Genomic DNA, 20,664 nt, shown 5'->3' with positions numbered 1-20,664 from the left:
ATATATATATATATATATATATATAGAGATGTTTTATTCAACTAGTAGACTGGAAGATGGCGGATCCTGTGCCATAAGTTCCAGTTCTGTGTCGTCGATCAGTTGTTTCATAAATGCTTCTTTACTGATAGGCCTATTGTAAACTTTGAGCCTATGTCCATTCACTATAAATGGCGTGGAATCCTGGTCGATTGTCTTGATCCTTACTACTCCATTGTCAAAGATTTCGTCAATTTCATATGGGCCTAGCCAGTGTGTTGTGAACTTTGCTTTGAAGTCTTTGAATTTGGAGTTGAAAAGCAATGCCCAGTCTCCCTTGTGAAATGTCTTTGTTTTGATATATCTGTCGTGCCACTTCATTCTTTGTTGTTGCACTAATGTAGTATGTTCCATAGCTTGCTGACGATGCTCATCTAACTGATTCAGTTCCATGATCCGTTGCTGTTGTGCTTCTGTCAGGTCGAGTCCTAGTTCAGCTGCTAGTCTATATGTATGTATCTGAAACTCTATAGACAGTAGAGCCTCCTTCCCATATACTAACTGGTATGGACTGAAACCAGTTGTTGTTTTCCAAGTGATCCTATAGGCCCGGAGCACATCTTTTAATTTTTCAGACCAATCTTTTCTATTCATCTGTACTGTTTTTGTCATAATATTTTCCAGGACTTTATTTGTTGATTCGACTTGCCCATTTGCTTGTGGATGATATGGTGTAGATTTCCTATGTTTGATCTTGTATTTCTCCGTTAGATCTCGTACCAGCTTTGATGTAAACTGTGTGCCTTGATCTGTTACAATTTGTCTAGGTACTCCATATCTGACAAAGATTTCTTCAAAAAGAAAGGTGACGACTGTATCTTCTGTTGCTCTGTTAACTGCTTTTGCTTCTGCCCATTTGGTTACATAGTCTGTACATACTAAGATGTACCTCTTCCCATTTGATGGTGGATTGATAGGTCCAACAAATTCAAGTGCCCACTGCTCAAATGGTTCTATGAGAACCTGTGGCTTCAGTGGCATTTCATCTGATGTTATTGGTCGTCCTGTTCTCTGGCAGCTGTCACATTGCTTGACATATTTCTTAGAGTCTCTGAAGATGGATGACCAGTAATAGCCTAGTTGCAGCGCCTTATACGCTGTTTGTTTATCTGCAAAATGGCCACCACAGGGTTCATCAAGACATGCTCTTAAAATGTCTAATATTTCATCTTCCCGTACACATTTTCTAATTATCAGGTCTGAACCAGTATAAAATAAATCACCATTGACCCATGTATATCTAGAGCTTGCTCTAACAATTTTGTATTTTTGCTTTTTAGTGAATTGAGCTGGAAACCTTCCAGATGATAAATAGTTTGCAATATCTGCAAACCATGGTGTTTTGACTGTGATGGCAAACAGATGTTCATCTGGAAAGTTATCTACAACTGGATTTGGATCGGGGGGTGAGTGTATGCGGGACAGAAAGTCAGCCACTTGATTTTCTTTACCTGGCCGATCTTGTATTGTGATATTAAATTCTTGCAGTAACAGTAACCATCTTGTTATTCGTCCATTGGTGATGGGTTTATTCATCAAGTATTTGATTGCTGAATGATCAGTATGAATGAAAACTTGATATCCTGTTATATAGTGCCGAAATTTATTTACTGCATGTATAACAGCTAACATTTCTCTTTCTGTGACTGTGTAGTTCATTTCTGCAGGTGTTAGATTTTTGCTTATGAAGTATATTGCATAAGTGAACAAGTTCTCTTTCTGTCCAAGAGAGGCACCTATCGCGGTATCAGATGCATCAGTTGAGATATGAAATGGTAAAGACTAGTTTGGCCCACAAAGAATGGGGGCAACTGACAATTTCTCTTTCAGAATTTGAAACGCATTTTGACAATCATTTGTCCAGTGAAATTCAATATCTTTTGCTAATAGTTTGAACAGAGGTTTGGCTATTTTACTAAAGTTTTCAATGAATCGTCTATAATAGCCTGCATAGCCTAAGAAAATTCTTACCTCTTTCTGTGTTGTAGGAGGCATTAAGTTTACTAAGACTTGGATCTTTGCTGGATCCACCTTTATTCCTGAAGCAAAAATGTGGTGTCCCAGAACTATTCCTTCTGTCAACATCATATAGCATTTCTCATTGCTTAATGACAAATTTGTTTCAATGCATCGTTTCAAAACTTTCTCAAGGTTGTTTAAACAATCATTGTATGTGTTCCCGTAAACTGTGAAGTCATCCATATAGACCTATACACATTCATGAATTAGATCAGCAAATATTGCAAGTACTGCTCGTTGGAAAGTTGCAGGTGCATTGCATAGACCAAATGGCAAAACATTATATGCATAGGTTCCCCATGGGCAAGTAAATGTTGTCTTGTCTTGGTCTTCTTCTGCTATTCTTATCTGGTTGTATCCACTAAACCCATCTAAGAAGGAGAAAAATTTCTTTCCAGCTAATGAGTCTAACACTTGGTCAATGAAGGGTAGAGGAAAATGATCTTTGAGTGTAGCTTTGTTTAATTCCCGGTAGTCCACACATACCCTCCACTTTCCATTTTTCTTTGGCACAATAACCAGTGGAGAAACCCATTGACTATCTGAAATAGGATAGATGAATCCAACTTTTAACAATTTTTGCAGTTCTTCTTTCACTATTTCCTTCATCATGGGATTCATTCGTCTTTGAGGTTGTCTTACAGGTTTAAGTTGATCATCTGTATAGATGTGGTGGATACATGTGCTAGGATGAATTCCTTGCATATCAGTATAATCCCAGGCAAAAGCTTTTGAATATTTCTGTAATAGTGCAATTACCTCTTGCTCTTGTGCTAGTTGCAATTCATTTCCAATGTTTAGATGTTTTCCAGGATGAACCTCAATTGTTTTGATTGTTGGCTTGAAGACTGTGTTTACAGGAAAGATATCTATAAAAGATTTCTACAAGGTTTGAATTGTACATGTTTCCTGAAAACATTGATTCAAAAGGTTACTTGCAGCTTCATATTGAGCTTTCCTAAGCTGCTCTGAAATACTTGGTTCTGAAATGAAAAGATCCATTAAGTCCTCATTCCCTTCTTCTTCTCTAAAATCAAAGAATTGATTTATACTTAAAACTGATTTCGTTTGCTGCTTTTCTTGAGTTTCAAGTATTGATTCTAAAGAAGTGGATTGTGCAGGTGAATAAAGAGTAATATGTTTCCTTTCATCTCCATGTGAAATAATCATGCTTCCAGATCTACATCCTATGAAGGCATCAGTAGTAGCTAACCATGGTCTGCCTAAGATTAGAGGATGTCCTCCCAAGTTTGTCTTTGGTTGCAAGATCAGGATGTCAACAGGATACTCCCATGAATCCAAGGAGACTATGATATCTTCTAATATTCCTTCAAGAACAACTTTAGATCTATCTGCTAGTTCCAAGATTGTAGAAGTTGATATAATGTTGTTTAATTGCAATTTTTTCATTGTCTCCATTGTCATTACGTTTATAGTTGCTCCCAAGTCTATTAATGTATTTGGTACTGAGAAATTATTTATTGATATGGTAACCATTGGGATACCAGGATCAATATATTTTTCTACTATAGTTTGTGTAGACATGAGGCTTGCTAACTTACCAATGACTTGGATTGTAGTAGGATCCTTTTTATTTTTCTTTGATTTCCGGATGCACAATTCCTTTATTGTTTTAGCATATATTGGTATTTCTTTAATTGCCTTCAACAAAGGAATTTTTACATAAGCATTTTTTAACTCATCTAAGATATCAAATTCAGGAAGGATTATTTGGTTTTGTTGTTCCACTAACCTTTCAGGATAAGGTGGTGTTTGTGTTGTAACATTTGTTCCTTTCTGATTTTGTACCTCAATTTGTGATGTTTCAGGTGATTCTCCTTGTTCAGTTGGTTCTTCTATAATTGGAGGAGAATCCTTTTTAAGCACTTTTCCAGACCTTAGATGGACATCATTAAGAGGAAGGATCGAATATGTAGGAAAACATGCTGCTTCCTCCACAGTGTATGCAGATTTGTCCACCTTATTATTTGGATTGGCCATTGGTTGGGCCGGTAGTTGAGTTGGTCTGGGTTGATTTGTAGGTAGCTGTAACTGTTGTGGTTGGGTCAACAACGATGGTGGATTCTGTTGTGAAAATGGGATGGATTGCGGATATATAAAATGTTGATGTTGAAAGGGTATGGATTGCGGATATTGTGGATATGCAAATGGTTGTTGGTATTGTTGCTGGTATTGTTGTTGATACTGTTGAGGTTGCTGGTTTCCATAACCATATCCTCTCCAACCTTGTGCAGGTTGTTGTGAATATTGTTGTGGAGGCCAAGATTGCCATGGAATTGGAGGGGTCCAAGGATTATGAGGTGGATAGGAATAATTTTGTTGAGGGAATTGTTGCTGATTTGGTTGAGGCATCCTAGGTTGCCATGGTCTTCGTGGTGCAACATAATAGAAACCTTCCATCCCCGGCACTTCTTCCATTGAGTTCATTTGTAACTCTTTCAATTTTACACAATTCTCTGTGGAATGATTGCCTGTACAAAGACCACAAACCTGAATACTATCCAAAGGACATTCTCTCAAAGGATGTTTCTTTTTTGCATTTGGAACAAAAGATTGCTAGAGCTTGTTCTTGTTCTTTTTTCTTCTTGTTTGCCTTCAGCACATCTACTATGTCCCTAATGTACTTAAGAGATCTGTTTTGAAATTTTCCAATAAACTTCCTATTTCAGCTCTTGTTATCCTTCCTGCAGCTGACTTTGCTGCTTTTGAACTTACTTCCCTTCTTCCGGTTTTTGATCTTCCTCTAGAATATTTTTGACATAACTCGACAATTTCATCGAATGGAAAGTTTGAAATATCTCCTTTACCCATCACATTCAAAATGTCAAGGTATTCATCCCTTACACCTTTGAGAAAGATTGTGCGAAAAGTTTCTTGATTTAGAGAATGTTGTTTAGATTTCTGAAGATTATATGCGAATCTTTCCAAATATTCTTCTAAACTTTCATCTTCTTGTTGTGTCATTCTAAAAACATCTTCCTTTGAATCTCTAGATCTACAATAAGCTTGATATTTCTTAAGGAAGACAGATCGCATATCATCCCAAGAGGCTATTGTTTGTTCTCCTAAACCCATAAACCATTTTAAAGCTGCTGCTTTTAATGTTGCAGGGAAAAGACGAAGTTTATGAACGTCATCAGTATATCCGTATGTTCTACATAGGATATCAAATTCAAACATAAATGCATCAGGATCTTCTGTAGACATTCCATAAAAGTTTGGCAATACAGAAGGTGGAATATTTTTCATTTTTACTTCTTCTCCCAATATTGCACTTGTATCTACTATCGGAAAACCAAAAGTAGTTTCTTGATCAATTCCATCTTCTTGTCTTTTCCGGTCGTTTTCTAGCTTCCTATCATTTTCTTGTTTTGCCTCTTCCTCTCTCTTTCTTCTCCATTCTCTTTGTTGTCTTTCATATTCAACCCTTTGTTGTTCAGGAGTGAGAATAACGGATCCATGTCCCTCTTCTTCCATTGTTTGATTTATTTCAATTTCAAGTGGAATTTCAAGTTGTTGGAAGATAGGAGGATTTATGGATGGAAAAACAAGTTGTTTTCCTTTTTCTTTTTGTTTTCCGGAAGTGGAGAATTGTTTTTGTTTTGCTTCCCAAGCTAACAAAGTTTTCCTTTCAATCAAGGTTAATCTTTGGCCAGTTCTTTGTTTTTCTACCAACTCCTCAATTGTTGGATTACCAGTAACTGGAGTGTGTGATGATCCTATTTCTACTTGTGGGGGGTTTTTGATAAATCTACCTTGAGGATCTCTATATCTAGGCATAAAGAAACATAACTTAAATGGAATGTAACTAATGTTTTTTTTGTGGTTTTGAAATTTATCTTTCTATTGACTATGCCGATATTTGCCTCCCCGGCAACGGCGCCAAAATGTTGAGCTAATTTGTGGTCCTAAATTAACACAATTATTTCTTATCAATCCGGGTTGTTTATGCTTTGAGGCAGGTTCGCTATATTTGAAGATCAGATATAATCAAACCTTGAAAGATAAGTTATTCAAAAGCTAAAAGTAGTACATCCTATAACTCTAATTCAATCAGCTTAAAAAGAGAAAAATATTGAAAGGGTTCTTGACCTCAAGAAGTCCACCTTCACCTCAATTATCACTTAATGAATCAGATATCGAAACAAAAAGCTTAAGATGGATAAATTATTAATGAAAGAAGCTCTTAACTTAAGAGACACATAAGATATTCCATCATAATTCATTCATCTCAATATCCAAATCTTAATGAAAATAAAACTACTTGCATGCAAACAAAAGAAACTAGTTTTGATTCATCATTTTAGCAGAAGGGATGCCCAACTTGAACACCTGTTTTTCCAACTCAATAAAGTGATGAATAAGCTATTAACTAATGAAATCAATCACTATGCATGAACCATAAAGCAAACTGAAATAAAGCTTTGAAAAACTAGTGCTACAATCAACCAGATTACAAGGAAATGAAACTAGTTAACAAGGAAGTGTACTTAGCTTGGAATGGGGGCCCTCCACCCTTGCCTTGCACACTTTGAGAGGTGATATCAGAAGCTTAAATCAGTCACACATCCATAGCATTGAACAGCAAAATAATAATAACACAAGTCTTCAAATTAACTCCTCAATCCAAAGATGTCACAACATAAAAGTATATCACAAAATCAATACATAAGCCATCAAAGTTTTGGCTTTAAATAAGAAGTCTCATGAAAAAAATGATCTGTATTCACTCAAACAAACCCATCTACTCTCATCCACCTATCTAAGTCGAATTCATTATCCCCATCCCAAGAAAGATGACCATTCCTATGAAATCTCAAAACTGCCCTATTTCTATGGGATTCCTGCATGACTAGTCATGGTTGACTAGCACCAAATGGGCCTAATAAAGCTTGTTCTGTTCGAACTAAGCATTGATGGGTTAGTCCTAGTTCCCAAGCTGTCCATCCATGCATTCCATTCGTGCCCAAGTGTCCTGCAACCATATCAACCATAGAGCTATTACGGGAATTTCTGAATCTGCCAATTTTGCACTAAAAACCAAATTTTCATAAAAACTTTAGAAATTAAAAAATTAAAATTAAATACCTGAATGGATATCAAATATACATCAAAATGGGATAAATGAAGGGAAAATGGATGGAAAATAGATGGATAAGTAAGTTTCTTTGAGCAAAAATAAGACCAAAACTAAGGCCCAACAATAGTCATAGAACCTTTGATGCTAAAACTAAGGAGGACATAGTAGCATTTATCATTAATACAAATTAACTAGACTGAACACACTTGATAACCATATGTATGACCAGAAGTGCAAACCCCAATAAGGGAACAAGGCGAATGCAAGTCCAGTTTACATGGTCATAGGTTTTCTACAAATCCCATTTGAAAATTACTGCTCTTAAATTTGAAACCATCACAGAGTGGAACACCTACTATTATACAACCACCATGTCATAAATGTTCCTATTTTGTTTAAAGCCAAACTTTTCTACTAAAATAAAGGTGTTGAGCACTAACTTGATCCTCCTTGCAATAATCATGGAAATCATCTTAGATGAGGTTATAGAAAGAGATGGGATTAAAATCAACATAAGAGGTGTCTTCATGTGTTTTAGTGATGAGACACAAGAAAGTTTAATTGATAACTTCTAGCACCTTGTTGGTCAATTTATATTCTCTTACTACTTTTAGTATGTTATCCTTGATTAGATATAGAACCCCACTCAAAACTCAACTAGGAAACTATCCATCCTAGGACTTTTGGACCTTTGGATAGAGTTTACATTTTCTTGAAATTCCTTTTCCAAAACTTCTTCTATGAGAAAAGAACTTAGCTCTTCTAAAATCACCTTAGAAAATTTTGAAACAAGTTACAATATTTCATAGATAGGGAATCCCAAAGGATCCTTAAATAGACTCTGAAAGGAATGAATTCTCTTTGTGGATTTCTTTTAAAAGGAATGAAGGGGGGCTCCATTCACATCTTGAATAGGAAAAATAAGAAAAAAATGTTTCCTCAAACCATCATACTAATGGAAGAATTGAGTGTTATTATCACCTAGAGAGAGACAAATGGTCTTGTTTTTTAATATCCAATGTTCTTCATCTTCCAGCAAAAAGAGTGTTTTCCTCTTCTAATGAGTTTAGGTGAGACATTTTTTCATAAGAAACTAAGTTTTCATTCATTAAAAAGATGAATTTTTATTCTAATTTTCCCCTTTGTTTAGCCTAACTTATTTTTTTTAAGTACTGGTCCATTTCCAACACCCTTGATGTTTGTTTGATTGTGGACAATTTCTTTGCAAAGTGGACCATGAAATATGAGTGATTGGAGGTACTTAATGGCATCCAAGAATTGGATACTAGAGAGCGATAGTCCTCCTAAGTGATCCAGGAAGGGTTAAACCTAAATAGGATCACATTGCTTCCATCATGAAAGGGAAAATGTAATGGAACAGATTGATCATCTGATATCCCTATAAAATCAATTAAATACCTAAAAGAAACTCCTAAATTTATCATATATTTCAAAAATAAAAGTCTTTCAATTCTCTTAGATAGTTCACTTCTCCTAGAGTGATGTTGGCTTGTTGGGGCCTGACCCAGGTTCGAAGTTAATTAGCTAAACAAACCCCTATACTACTGGCCCTTTCAGAAACATTCAGTGGAAAGCAGACTGAGGTCGTACCGGAAGTAGTATGGGGGGGGGGTGCTGGAACTAGGTTTCCGCACCCTTGAGATGTATTAGGGTCTGGTTCGATTCAACTATTCGTCCCTACGCGTAGCCTACTTCATGCACTTCCCTGGCCTTCACAGCCTGATATACTTACCTTCGTGCATCCCTAAAGAGGGATTGTGGGGCTTCTGCGCTGCTGGAGCAGTGATCTGTGCTATTCCCCTAAGACACACTCGAGAATCTTACTTATCTTCCTATACTAGTTAAATATCTTTCCGTAAATGGATGTCTTACATTATAGTTATTTATACAACACAGTCATATGAGTTCGCGTAGCAAATAAATAGTACACTTACAATTTATACCCAATCCTACATTAAAACAGGAAAATATACACCAAAATATGGTAAACTTCTCTTTATTAATTCTATCGACAGTTACAGACTTGACCTACCCTTCGCACGCAGCTGCAGGGGTCCAAACACTCAGCTGCAGACTACTAGGCCTCTGTGCACTTAGCTGCAGAGCCTTCTCCTACTCTACGACCCAAAAACACCCTTTACACTTTTACTCAATCACTTAGACTCATCATGCTTTCATTCTTAGTCCCCCTCCCTTCTACATTTAGAGCCTCACTCTATTTATACAATCCCATGGTCTGCAGACCATGGGTAGGTCTATCAAGTCGACATTACATTACATAAACAAGGGAAGAAAACTTTGTCACTCTATTATGACTTTGCGCTCGACGCCTATAATTCACGAAGCTTTTACAAAGGATTTGGTCAAAACTTGGGCTTTAAGCACCAAAACATGCCTTGGGGGGATTCCATGACCAACAGGCCCCCAACACAAACATCATGACTCACCCTCAAGTCACTTTGTCTACATGGAGATCTTTGCACAGAGTCCCTCCAACTCTGGTCGAACTACTGCAAGGTCAGCAGTGCACTGAGCTATTGCCTGTTGGATCTGTTGCATGCGTTGTTCTGAGACCGCGGTGTTAGAACTGCTTCTTTGCATCTATGCCAATGTCCCCTACATTTGTGCGAGATTTCCTTCAATTTTTGTTGTGATGGTGAAGGCCTTGTTGATCCAAGGTTGAACATGCGCATTCAGGACTGCTTCCTTGTGCCATGCCGCATCCACCTATTCTTTGAGTGCTTTGGCCTATTGCATCCACACAAGCCTTTGAGTGAGGCCCACCATTTGCACAGTTCCTTTGATGCTGTCATATTGTTGTTGGATTTCATGCACCTCTATCTCTACGCACTGGATGTTGGGGTCCTCCTATAGATTCATGAGGACCTAAAATGACTCCTCTAACATTTTGGTGCAGTCTCTCACTGCACTGCCGATGTAATAGTGCTGGCAAGCTCTTCTCCTACTTCTGAACAGGTGGATGGCTACACCTGTAACTACAACGCTATGATTTGAAGGTTCAGTTCTAGCTAGACCTTTGTCATTTCCTCCAATGCCTCATGCACCCTTGTTGCTAGCTTATGGTTGCACGCCTCCGTTGGTGTGTCTGTTGGGATGGCCAGCTCAGGGACGCTCTGAAAAGCTTGGTCCAGTACTTGTACCAGCTGACGATTCTGTGACACCACTTCATCGTGATGGAAACTCAACTGTTCCATGTTGATCCTCTGCTCGATTAGGACTTGCAGTGCACGACTCTCCCTAGCCCACAGTTCTGTAGTAATCCCATCCTGCAAAATGTGTAATGTCTCCCACGGGAGTGCATCCATGTTGATTCCGATACCCTTAAGTGCGTTAATTGTAGGCCTGTCAGCCTCATTTGTTGTCACCAGTGCCCCTTTCGGCAACACTATGGTATTTGCAACTCGAGCGCGTAGCATCTGCTCTACTACAGTTGTCCCTACTGTGAGGCTGGTTAAAAGGGTACCAGCCTGAGGAGTGTGCACCTGCAACTCCCACAGCTATGCTCTGAGGGCCCAAACACAATCTAGTTCTCCTGCATAAAATTCTGGAGGGCCTTGGAGGTGACATCGGGCACTATCTCGCCGATGTCATGGAGATCACCTTCAGTAAGGGTGATTGGGTCAATAGACAACTTCGATGCCTTGAACTTCTTACACGGCCTGATTTGCTTGGTTGGGTGTTGGTGCTTCAGCTGTGTTGACGTGGTTTGTGGGTCTGCACCTCCCTCCTCTTCGTATGTTTCCCTTTCTTTCTCCTCCTCATGTGAAGTCAACTTCTAGCCCTTGCATGCCTTTTCAGCTGCCTCCTACATTGTTGCTACTACTACGACCTTTTTTTGTTCAGCTATTGTTTGTGCAGCATCCTACACCTCCCGCACTTCTGCTGCCTCTCCCTCTTTCGTTCTCTTTTCTACCAACTTTGCCATGCACAGTTTGGCCTCCTCTTTCTTCCTTTGCGCTGTATACTTTTCCATTGTCGCAATGTCTAGAGCGTTCCACTTCGGTGGCTATGTCTCCAGTACATCAAAGATTACGTCGTCCGTGGCTATAAAGGGTAGCTCTCTCCATTGCTTGGCCGAGTCCTTGTGTGGTCTGATGTATATACTGTGGAGGTATTCTTTAAACTCTACAAAACTTTGCAGGCTATTGTAGATAGTGGATGATAACTGTGACTTACGATTAATCCTAATTCTGAGGTTCATTTCCATGAACACCTAGAATATATTACTGTCACAGATCCAGTTCGCGTCCTTTGTGGCCCAGAGCAAAGCATACTTTGCGGCCTCTAGTAGATCCCTATCAATTATGGGGAACTAACTATCCCCTGTTAATTACCCTGCCACAAGCACTATGGAAAGCAGAGGCCATGCATAGTGGAATGTTTCTCCTTATTCTTGGGCCTCACGGAAATTTTCCAGGAACTCCTTATAGAGGAACTTGGACTAGTTAAACTGGACCCCGTCCACACGCTGCTCAACAAGTGCTACAACCGGCACGGGTACCTCGTCCGCGCGATACTTGCATATAGCCTTACCTGCCAATATTTGGGTTGCCACTCTTACTGCTTTCTCATTGATGCTGGATATGGCACAACCCCTCTTCTTGTTTGCCAATTTATACTTCTTCTTCATGGCCTCTGCGATGGCCAAGTCACTTCTTTTCCCCTCCATGATATCTGCAGAGTCCTTTCCCTTGCACGATAGCTCGGTAATGTGGTCAATCAAGTCTTCCGTGATGGGAATGGACTCCTCTAGCCACAAACACCCACCATGCACCAAGAAAAGCAACTGCTTGATGACGAAAATTGTTATTGGGGCATGGTGGAAATGCGACACCTAAAGTAGGTTTAGTAGCCCTGTCTTTTCCACTCCACACAACCACTTCTGTGGCTCTAATTCAGTAACCCCTACCGTGGTGTTTTGCTTAGGCTTCATGAGCTGCGCAGTTTCTAGGTGAGGAAACTTCTCATGGTCAACGAGATCCCAAATCTTCAAATTTCAAGCTAGGCACCCATCCCAGGTGCCTGCCCTAAAAAAGGATGTTGTTTGGGAGAAGCGGGGTCTGGAGCGAGCTCTTGCTCTCATTGAGATCCTTGGGCACTTTTGCCTTCCCCTTCTGTGGGGGGGATATAGGCGGGCAACTTTGTTAGAGGGTGCACAGGCTCAATCTTTTCCTCCATGCCTTCATCCTCATCTTCTTCGATGATAAGGTCTTCCTCCTCCTCATCAGTTTCTATATCAACAACTTTCCTCTTCTCCTCCATCGACAGCTTGGTGTGCAGCGGGTTTTGCGGGGACACACATACAAGAACCATCACCTGTTTGTCTTTCTTTGGTCTTGGTGTGCACAGTGATTTAGGAATTTCTGCCACAATCCCAGTGCCTTCAGGGGAATCTCCCACAGTCAGGGCCTACGCGGCCTCTTTAGTGGTCATCTCTTTAATTTCCATAACTTCCTCAGATGTTGCCATTATGTCCATCCAGAAATCTATCACTAATGGAATTAGGGGCTCTATTAATGCTCTACATTGGTGAAACAAGGCTCTACTCAGGCTACTCAAGGTATACAACTACTGAATTCGCAAAAGACCAAGTGTTGTTTGTTGGGCATCCCTTTGTAATTTATAACACCTTTTGAATTTGTTCAACCGTTCCCCCCAAATTCGGTTCATTAATGCTCCCTTGGCCACATATTTTCCCAAATATTGCCCATTAATCACATCTTAAATGCTTGTCGCTCACTCCATTTGATCTCAAGTCGAGCATCACATCATGAATAGTGACTTCAACGATCACTTTCTGGCCAACCCATGCAGCAGAGAATCCCCCCTTGTGCGGTCACAGACCTATTGACTCTTTGCTTCTGCACACAGCTCCCGAGAAAAATAGTTTATAGTCTCGCACATCCTTTCAACTACCTGGAGCACTAAGACTATACTTCCCTCACCTAGTCAGGTGGCTGCGCCACCTATATATGATTTCCTCTGGTCATTCATCCTTCTTCCTGGGAAATACTCACCTTTTACCATTATTGGCAGCATCGCGCACCTTATCATCTGCAGTGCGCCACCTTGGTTAATTCCCTTAGTAATATGCGGTCCAAGCCAAGGCATCAGACTGATCAATTCACGACGATGGTCCTCAAACTTGTCACTGTGATCATGCACACCCTATTTTATCACCCTAGTCTCCTTATCAAGAAAATCATCCTTTATCTCATCCTCCAGCTTCTTAACTTTCACTTCTACTATAGCGCTTTTCTTCCTTAATCACACCCTTTCTTTCTCAAGTTCTTGGAGCCTAAAATTTCCCTGTTGGATTTCTTCCTCAAGTCCCAAGAATTCCACTACTTTTGGCTATGCAATCCCTTCTTTCAAGGCTCTAGGAACCGTCATATCTACTGGTACTTCCATGCGTGGACTAGGCATTTCATTCTCCATGGGGATTACAATGTTCACTTCATACTCCAGCCTCAGAGGTGCTTACACTGTCAGGTATTGCACACGGTCCTATAAGCCCATAGAACCATTGGTACGCACAGGTCCTAGTTAGTCCGCTTCGCATTGTGGACCTTGTTCAGTGCTTCGCATACTTTGTTAAAGGATTTTGTGTGGATATCCTTTTGTGCACATGGTCTTTCCATACTCCATTGTTCCAACTAGAGGGGTCATTCGTACCATTGCCTTTCCCGCACCTACTTACTGACCGTGTCTCCTATCGCGAAGACTGTGTCCCTCCATGCAGGTTTCGCACCATATGCCTCCATCCATGTAGATAGGTGGGCGTACACACCATTTCATCTGGCAAGCTTATATGTTAATCACATCTAAGGCTTCCCAAACTGCATGTGCATCATTCTTTTGCAGTCGTGCTAGTCCTCAAAACTTCTTTGGTGCGTACCCCACCACCTCACGGGTATAGCGCGCATTAACCATTTCAAAGCTTTGAAACATTGTCGTTCTAACTCTTCTCTTTAAAATCTACTCAAGAAGTCATCCACATAACTTAAACGATCATACATAGGCAACTCCCTTACCTCCGTTGATACGCAGAGTGGCGATCTCATCATCATGTTACAGTTCAGTGTGGTAACCTTGTGTAATCGGTTCTGCCTTTGTTCTATTTCCTTGTTCGAGTCCGATGTGCAGGGGATTTCGTGCTCCGATGAGATTCATCCATTCATGGTCGGATTCACCTAGTTTTTCTCTTGCACGGTTATCTTGTAAATGCAGTCCAAGTCATCATCATTGTCGTAGTCGTGCACCAGCTCTATGTAGCACGATCCTTCCCCAGGGTCCAAAGGTACAACCACACACAAAGACTCTTTCTCAAAAATCATCTTGCGCTTCTTCATATTTATCACCCCATTCATGTCAATGGCCTAATCTTTTCCTAATAGCGCGGGGTAGGGATTGCTGTCATCAACAATCTCTATCACTTCAAAATCTAATAGTGCGCTTACCCCTTCAATATCTACTATGATTCCCTGCAATCTACCCATAGGTAGGATTTTTTGCTGGTTCACCATTCACAGTTGGATAGGAGACCTTTGTAGTGTAGGCTTTCCCATGCACTCCCATGCCTGTTGCGATAGGACGTTCGTGTCCAATCCTAGATCTAGAATCACTTGGTCCATCTCATATTCCCTAATTTGTGTGGTCAATCTCATCTCCCTTCCTGTTCGTGTTGCAATCTTTTCGAGCTTCCGGAATAGGCGTGGTTCTCCTTACGTGGTCCCAACGCATCTATTTATGAGTTCTTGCAACCCCTTTATAGCCTTGCTATCACGTAGCAACTTCATGCATGTTTCCAAGAATGTGGTGAGCATCGATGGTTACATGTCTCGCTCCATTTTGTCCTTACTTCTTGAAGTGGAGGGATCAGTGAAGCTCTTTCTGGCTTCCATGAAGGTTTCCTTAGCGTGCTCCAAATCAAACTTTGGTTCCTTCATTGGAGCCTTGCGAACCTAAGTACTTTCTTCAGATTTCTTTCCTTTGTCATCCCCTATCGTAATTCCACTTTGGAGCACAATATTTACATTAGGGTCTTCCTTGCATAGCTCAGACCTCATCATTTGAAAGTTCTGAGTCAGGGGAGGTTGGAGTTCTCCTTTATCGTGCAACCTCACAATCAGTGTGAGGCAATCCTCCATCTCATGATCAAATAGTGTAGAATACAAAAATGATGGCCACGTTGGATTTGTACAATCATGGGCATAATGTCCTAGTCCTTCACAATTGTAGCATATTAGCTGTTTGTGACCTCTTCCTGGTCGTCCTCCACCTCGGCCTCATCTGCGCCCCGAAAATCCAGCTCGCACCATCCCTGCGTTCTGGTCAAGGGGTTGTGTTTTGGCCTGAACTCTGTAGGTAGGGGTCTGATCCATCATCAGCTTATAAATTCTACAGGTGCACTCATCATGTCCCACTAATCTACATAAATTATAGAAAAAATGTTGTGAATTATGCGTGTACTTATGTAATAAATGGCAGTTATCTGTAGCATGCTTTCCTCCTATCTGACAAATCGTGCACCATAATGCAAGTGTCGTGCTTGGTCCTGCTTGTCCCTCTAGTCTTAATGGCATTGGTCCTCCTCCCGCAAGGTAATTTGTGAACACCAGGTAGTGGTCCTTGTCATGTCCCTGACCCTTGCATTTTACGGACCATACCTCCTCGCACACTTCTAGGTAAGTTGTCTTGTCTTGTTTCAAAATTTGCATCTTAAGGCACAAATTTTTCAACTGCACGTGAATCTGCTGAACTCCTAGGTTGGGATCTTGTATCGGGGTCTCGTGCAATCTCATTGCAACCTCCAAGGCCTCGGCCTAAGTTGTTAGCCTCTGTTGTGACAACGCATTCCTTAGATGTGGTTTTAATGATGCTATAAACCCTTCACGGTGTTGTCCATTTGTCAACATCATGTTAGCTTCACGAATTGTGCACTTCAACCTCTAATCCAACTCCCAAAGGGTCTCGCATAGTAGCATTGTGATTTCCTTGAACCCGATGATTAACTATGCCTCCGACTTTGGCCTGCTAAATTCTTTGTTTAGTGTAGCTTGGATATCAGTGATCCCCACATTTGGATTGTCATTGGAATGATTAATGTACCAGGTTAGTGCGCGATCTTGTAGAGCACTGACCAACGTCACTTTCTTTATATTGTCATCCATGACTCCTTGCGCTTCCCATACAACTTTTATCACGAACCAAAACTGATCCGGATCTTCATTCCGTACACCCCTGAACACTAGAAACTTTATCGCGCTCGCCATATTAATTCATGGTGGTGGCAGAGGTTGTGTGGGTGAAGATGGGGATGAAGATGGTGACACTGGCAGTGGTGTGGGTGGGGGTGGTATGTGCGAAATCCTCTGCCTTATCAAATTGATCACACTTCTTAGTGATACCTTTGTGAGATCTTCCTCACCCCCTCATGGAGGTGAAATCAAGGGGATAACTTCTAGTTATGTACTACATTCATTTCTGTAGATTCTCCAACTTCGCGTAGCCCCAAACATCAATTTATTCGCATAACCTGTTTTTCACATAGTTGCATTTTAATGCAAGTGTTCAAATATTTAATGTACTTACCACGTGGCCCTTTGAGGAAAAGACGTTCTGCCTCGCTATAGGTAACTGAAGTATCTACCATGAAATCGATGATGAATCCTCCTATAATTTGATCGAGCTAGTGATCAACAGTGCATGCGATCTTATCCTCTGATGCTTCCAATCTGTGCACCAATTTTGGAGTCAACACAATAGGTCTATCGAGCTTACACCTTCCTTGGATATCTGCTAGCTTCGTGATCCAATCGTATAGCTTAGTGGGGAAAAACGTGAAGAAAATTTCATGGATCTCTATATATAAGTAGTAGTCTAACCAATCTTCCTTTCATAGTCGTGGATTCCTATTTTCCTGCACCGCAACTCGTGAATCTTTTTGTCCAACCAATCTTCAATTCCTTTCTTTGTCAGATTCTAGTGATAGGACATCACACATCTCTATCCAGATCTTGGTCCTCACAATGGAACCATTTGTTGGCTTGTTGGGGCCTGACCTTGGTTTGGAGTTAATTAGCCAAGCAAATCCCTATTCTACTGGCTCTTTCGGAAACAGTCCACAGAGCACGGACTGAGGTCTAACCCGAAGTAGTATGCAGGGGTGCTGGAACCAAGTTTCTGCACCCTTGAGATGTTTGAGGGTCTGGTTCGATCCAACTGTTCGTACCTGCGGGCAGGTTGCATCGCGCACTTCCCTGGCCTTCGCGCCCTGATATACTTACCTTTATGCAGCCCTAAAGAGGGGTTCTGGGGCTTCTGCGCTGCTGGAGTAGTGCTCTGTGCTCTTCCCCTGAGATGCACTAGAGATTTTACTTATCTTCCTATACCAATTAATTATCTTCGTGTAAATGGATGTCTTACATTACAATTATTTATACAACACAGTCATATGAACTCGCACAACAAATAAATAGTACACTTGCAATTTATACACAATCCTACATTAAAATAGGGACAGATACACCGAAATATGGTAAACTTCTTTTTATTAATTCTTCCAATAGTTACAGACTCGACCTACCCTGCGCACTCAGCTGCAGGGGTCTGCGCACTCAGCTACGGACTACTAGGCCTCTGCACAATAAGCTGCGGAGCCTTCTCCTACTCTACGACCCAAAGACATGCTTTACACTTTTACTCAATCACTTAGGCTCATCATGCTTTCATTCTTAGTCCCCCTCCCTTCTACACTTAGAGCTTCACTCTATTTATACAATCCCATGGTCCGCGAACCATGGGTAGGTCTATCAAGCCGACATTACATTACAAAAACAAGCGCAGACAACCTTGTGACTCTATTATGACTTTGTGCTCCATGCCCATAATTCGCGGAGCTTTTACAAAGGATTTGGTCAAAACTTGGGCTTTAAGCCCCAAAACATGCCTCGGGGGGATTCCATGCCCTACAAGTGACCATTCGTCTAAGTGGGAAGGAGCTTAATTTCTCAAGGTCCATTAACTGGTGCTTCACCAGAAAATTTGAGAATAATAAATGTAGGGGATCTAACTGGGGATTTGATGCCCACACTTCCTGTAACCCCAAAGCAAAGTTAATTTCACATCCTATGATGGTGTACTCATAATTTTTGGTGCATGCAAAGCTCAATTATTCCCAAATATTCTCTCAATTATAATATGACCCATAGATATTTGAAAAAGAGAAATAAATAACATAATCCTTAAAAGACAACTTCACTAGAATGACTGAAGGAAAAGATATGGGGGATAAAATATTGAAATTATGGATCCATCTGGTGATTAGACTACTAGAGAAGCCATTAGAGACTAGAGTCCACATGGAAAAAGTCCATTTTTTTAACATCCCTTCTAAAATTGTCATCACTTTTACATCAAAGCACATGGTCTCTTAAATCACTATGATATCAAGTTTAGCATAAGATAACATTCTTCTGAGGCTGATTCATTTGCAAGCACCCCCAAGTCCCCTTGCATTGAAACAAAGGAGGATAATATGGAACCACATGAGTAGGCATCAATTGCTCTAAGGGCCCTAGTAATGAAATCTTGTTTCGATTTCTTGATTTGCATCTTGAGATTTTCCTATGCTTTATGTAGATTTTATTTTATTCTAATTGGAAAAATAACAGGGGGGTCCAAAGAAAGGGCATCACAAGAGGGAGGGACCTCTTTGGGGTTCCTTCAAGGGTGCAAGGAATATTTTTTTTCTTCCTGAAAATAGGGAAGGGAGGAATAGGATGAGGGACAAATCACAGAAGAGGGGAAAGGGAATCAGGGACTGAGGAATCAATAATATTCGATGTTAGGTCAACACAAAGGGATGAACAAGGTAAAATGGAGATTTAGGAGGGAAAAATAAAGGGGGTTGTGGATGATAAAATAACAAAAATAGAAGATAAATACAAGGTAGGATGTAGGACCTTAACAGATAAGGGACAACCAACCAAAGACTCATACCAAAGGAATCCTTATGAAGTTTCCTTAGTAGAATGTCCTTCAAAATTAGTGAGGGGGGGAATGGAAGTAGCCACAACTTTATACTCCTTTGGAGGGGGCTAAGTCAACCCCAAAGGATCCCATCTAGGACAGTTATTTTGGATATGGAAAGCCTTGTGACAATGATGAAACTGAAAAGGAAACCTCTAGCACTCAAATTTCTAAACCCATAACTTCACATTATTTCAACCACTTCCACTAGTCCTCTTTCAAAAATTGTGTCAACTTCGACCTATGTAGTTTTGCAATCCTACTTTGACTAAAATCCTTCCTCTGTGCCAACATAAGAAAATTTATTTTACGTCCATGAAAAAGTATGAGCTCCAAAAGTGAAGGGGTAGCCATATTAAAAAGGCCAACCTTTAGATTTTCCATAGGGTCCCTTGTCAAATCAAAATTCATAGACAAGTATTTAAGAAGAAGGATATCCCTCGCCTAATGCCAATTATCGTTTAAAGTGTGAAAATAATCTGCTTTGGTCCAGAAATCAAAGGCCAACCACTGCCACACCAAAACATGAAATACATGCATATATGCTAACAATTTCTACCAAGAAGGAGACATATATGATCTCATATATTTTAGAGATGAATATTTGGTGTGGAATTATCCAACCAATCTTATTCTAGATAAATCCATGACTCTATCTACATTAATATCCTTGCCAACCATTAAGATTATTATTTCACGAAATCAACAAATGTAGTGATATGTTCAACCCATTAGTGAAGTTACTAGGTGCAAAGGGATGTGAAAAAAAACCAAGTGGACATGAGGGCTCAAGATGGGACTAGACACAAAAGGGAGACGGTGATATCTCAAGGGCATCAAGTTGAAGATACAAAAATTCAAAGACAAAAAATGCAAGTTGCCACCTATTTCCTCTCAACATGTCCTTGAAAGATATGGAAACCTGACAAGATAGGGATACGTTGATGTAATTAGGAGGGAATGATAATCCAACTGTGACCAAAATAACAATCCACATGGGGTATTAATCTTGTATTCCAACAAATATTCATATATAAACTCTATTTCCCATAAAAAATAGTCGACAGAGTTTTGGTGAGGGAGAAGATGACATATACAAGAAAGGACAAGAAAAGGTGAGGTATGTCAATGAAGCACAAAAGAGAAAGTATATCACTATTCAAAATTTACTAAAGGGATGTTGTTGATGTGATGAGACCCATTGGTAAAGTTAGAGAATCAAAGATAAAAAACATAAAAACCCATACAAAATTATGAATCAAAATGAGATAGAAATCCCTTCTTGATTTTCATGATATATATAAATAAAACCTAAAAGAAAATTTTAAAAAATATTTATTTTAAAATATCTATATAAAAATCCCCAGCTGGCGTGACAAGCATTGTAGAGGGATAGGAAGGCCGGGTGGGGTAGGACACCACCACACCAC

The sequence above is a fragment of the Pinus tabuliformis genome, chromosome J, assembly GCF_031772625.1.
Source record: "Pinus tabuliformis cultivar Carrire ecotype Pingquan chromosome J, CPIR1, whole genome shotgun sequence".
In the NCBI taxonomy this organism is placed as follows: Eukaryota; Viridiplantae; Streptophyta; class Pinopsida; order Pinales; family Pinaceae; genus Pinus; species Pinus tabuliformis.
This window is presented reverse-complemented; position numbering follows the sequence as displayed.